This window comes from Garra rufa, chromosome 1, assembly GCF_049309525.1.
Source record: "Garra rufa chromosome 1, GarRuf1.0, whole genome shotgun sequence".
Taxonomy (NCBI): Eukaryota; Metazoa; Chordata; class Actinopteri; order Cypriniformes; family Cyprinidae; genus Garra; species Garra rufa.
The window spans coordinates 24,752,575-24,756,572 of NC_133361.1; the positions used below are offsets into that span (position 1 = coordinate 24,752,575).

The 3,998-nt window shown below is 42.5% G+C and overlaps 1 pseudogene; it reads left to right on the top strand.

The window, feature by feature from the left end:
• The first annotated feature begins 947 nt into the window (after positions 1-947).
• On the top strand, positions 948-2,812 carry LOC141299072 (uncharacterized; annotated as a pseudogene).
• The last annotated feature ends 1,186 nt before the right edge of the window (positions 2,813-3,998 follow it).

Genomic DNA, 3,998 nt, shown 5'->3' on the forward strand with positions numbered 1-3,998 from the left:
GGCAGATAAAGCTCACTGTTCATCATGTGCAAAACATAGGAAGACGATTCTAAATATTGAACTAGGGGTGAGGGGTTTATATGACTGTATCTCTGAAAAGTTTAGATGGCATTTTCTTTTTATCTTACCTCTGAAAATGCATATGCATTTAGTATTTAAATGCTCAATGCTGCTTTGTTTACATCGCTAATCAAGGAAACGCTGTATCGCTGCTGTTCCATAAGCGCCACCTGCTGTCAGAGAGTGAATGCGCGTCTCATTCAGTCCGTCTGCTGTTTTTGTTTCATTCAGGTATGTCGTTGCAAGTTATCAAAAAGCTAAAGTTAGACCATTTTGTTTTAGCTTTAAATTTTGAAATAACACAACCTAATTTACATCAAAAACTGATCAGCTATAATGTAGCATGTTTGTTTGGATCGTGATTAAAATGCAGTGGTTCTGCGACTGTTTCATGCTTTCAGATTAATATAAAGCACAGTCAAGGAAAAACGATGGTTTGATAAACCATCAAACCGCCAGAGTCCCTAAAAAACTGTGATACAGCTTTTTGCTCAAAACACCCAGCACTACTATACACTGCTTTTTTCGGCCTCCCATTCCTATTTTAACCACAAAGATAAACTTCCTTTGTACTAACAGAAAAAGAGCCACCTAGTTCACAGTTCTCAACCCCTGTGCTGCTACCTTGTCGTGGTGGGGTTGCTTGTGTGCCTCCGTGACTCTGAAGGCTATATCGGTGGGGGCTTATGCCCCCGGTAGGTCCAACCATGCCGGGCAGGTTTCTAGAGTAGAGGCCAGATGAAAAGCAGCAGCTGGCCCTCCAGGTTGGGGGTTGGGCGTTGGGTTAACTACCCAACCCTGTAAAACACATTCTAGTTACAGAAACGTGGACGAAGAAAAACCAAATCACTCACATGGCCAAAGAGGGTGCCCCAGCAATGGGGACTATGACGCTTACCAGCCAAACCCGAAAGGGAGCTGGTAGGCTGAAACACCTTCTGACGCCAAGAAAACCCATAACCGTGGGGACATGGAACATCAGAACCATGTACCAGGCTGGCAAGGCTGCTATCATTGCCAAGGAAATGGAGTGCTACAACCTTACAGTCCTGGGCCTGGCAGAAACTCGATGGACACAGTCAGGTGAGGTCAAATTAACCAGTGGCCAGTCTATTATCTATTCTGGACATGAAGAAGAAATAGCAAGCCATACTGAGGGGGTGGCTATCATGATGACAAAAGAGACTGGAAAGACGCTAACTGCATGGAAACCCATCAGTTCTCGCATTATCTCAGCAACCTTCAACACTAGCAACAAGAGAGTGAAAGCCCACATCATTCAGTGCTATGCACCCACAAATGAAACAGAGAACGAGGCTAAGGAGAGGTTTTATGACAGCTTAAACCACCTTCTCAGTAATGTTGGAAACAGAGAGCTCATTATTCTAATGGGGGACCTCAACGCAAAGATTGGAGCCCAAAATGAGGGGTATGAGTCTGTAATGGGTAAGCATGGAGTGGGGACCATGAATGATAATGGCGAGAGGTTTGCTGAGACCTGTGTGAACAACAATTTAGTAATAGGAGGGAGTGTATTTCCCCACAAGACAATCCACAAAACAACCTGGGTGTCACCAGATCATGTCACAGAAAACCAAATCGACCACATTTGTATAAACAAAAAGTTTAGAAGAACCATGGAAGATGTCAGGACAAGACGGGGGGCAGACGCAGCCTCAGACCATCACCTTCTGGTGGGGAAATTTAAGCTGAGGCTGAAGAGATACCATCGTGCAAAGGGACAGAGAACAAAATACAACATTAACTACCTCAGTAATGCTCAAACCAAGAAAGAGTTCAGAGATACACTCTCAAAGAAAAATACAGAGATACAGCTTGGTCATAAAAAAGAATGGACAATAAACAAAGAATGGGAAAACTTAAAAACGGCATGGACCTCAACATGTGAGGAGGTCTTGGGGAGAAGACTGCAAAACCACAAAGACTGGATAACACCAGAAACCCTCAACAAAATCCAGCAGAGGAGACAGCTAAAGGAAAAAGTAAATATTGCAAAAACAAGATATGGAAAAACAGCAGCCTTAAAGGAATACAACCATTGCCACAAAGAAGTGCGAAAGAACATCAGAAGGGACAAGAGATCACAGGTGGAAAGACTAGCTAAGGAGGCAGAACTCGCAGCATCTCAAAGAAACAATAAAGAACTGTACAACATCACCAGAAAATTGTCTGGGACACATCAAGAAAGTAATAAACCGATTATGGACAAGAATGGCATACTCCTTTCAACCCCAGAAGAACAGCTCAATAGATGGGTAGAACATTTCAAAGAGGTTCTGAACAGACCACCACCAGCCGAGAAACCACACATTCCTATGGTGCAGACACAGTTGAAAATCAAATGTGACAGACCAACAAAAGCTGAAATAAAAGCTGCAATCAAACAACTAAAACCAGGTAAGGCTGCTGGCCCTGATAACATTCCGCCTGAAGCCCTCAAAACTGCTATGAACACATCCACCGACATGCTATACAGACTCTTTGGGATGATGAAAAACTACCTACAGAATGGGCAGAGGGACACATAATAAAACTCCCGAAGAAAGGTGACCTAAGGAAGTGCAACAACTACAGAGGGATAACCCTAGTCTCTGTGCCCAGTAAGATCTTTAACCGAGTCATTCTTAACCGTCTCCAAGAGGCTGTGGACAGCAGGTTGCGGGACCAGCAAGCAGGTTTCAGGAAAGATCGCTCATGCACAGACCATATAGCAACAGTGTGGTGGACATAACTGGAGGGACCGATGCAGATATTAGACAGGCTGCAAACATTCACCAATACCTGTCTCAGAAGAATACTAAACATCTGGTGGAAAGACAAAGTGAGCAATGTGAACTTGTGGAGAAGAACAAATCAGGATCCCATAGATGTACAAATACAGAAAAGAAAATGGAGTTGGGTTGGTCACACTCTTAGAAAACCTGCCACAGACATCACACGTCAAGCCCTGAGATGGAACCCTCAGGGGAAAAGGAAACGAGGTCACCCCAGGAACAGCTGGAGAAGAAGTATAGAGGCAGAAATGTCTGAAAGTGGGCTGAACTGGGGAGAGATCGAACAGAAAGCCACCAACAGAGTGAAATGGAGGTTGTTCGTCAGCGGCCTATGCACCCAAAAGGAGCAAAGGGCTTAAAGAAAAGAAAGAAGTTCACAGTTCTCTGGCTTTTTCATTTTTTTTTCACTTATTTCTTCTCCTCATTTCCCATGACCTTATGAGATGCCAAAGAGATTGCAAAATACTAATTTGAGGTACTGCTATTTGTGTTCTGTGTAACAGGGAAGTACTGGTACACACATGCACTGCATGTGTCAAGGTCAGTACGTTTCTTATGTAATCATATTCATGAGTCAAAACATTAATAGGTAGATTAAGAAATATAAATGCTTATCAAACAATGCATAGAATAATGAAACACCTCAGAGGCTCTGGCTGGTGGTGGAGGGGTGGATAATGGCTTCATGTTTGCTCAGGGAAAGTCTGAGAAATTAAGTGTCAACACTATAGGTGCTGGTCGCACAACTAAAAAGAGACTTTTTAAAGACCCCATGAAATGGTTTTGGTGAGTACAGTTTTCTTTCCTGCATAAAAAACAACTTTTGGCCCACTTTTTAACTTCTTAGTGGTTAAAAATAAAACTGCATGCACCTTTGAAAAGGCAGAATGGACAAATAAATAACATTTTTTGATTGTCCAGAAGCTTTAAAACAACAATTCACCCAAAAAAGAAAATTATGTCACTAATTAATCACCCTCATGTTGTTCTATGTTCTAAGACCTTTGTTCATCTTCGTAACACAAATTACAGTCTTTCTGATGAAATCCAAGAGCTTTCTGACCCTGCATAGACAGCAACGCAAATGTCACATTCAAGGTCCAGAAAAGTAGTAAGGACTTTGTTAAAATAGTGAAAACACAA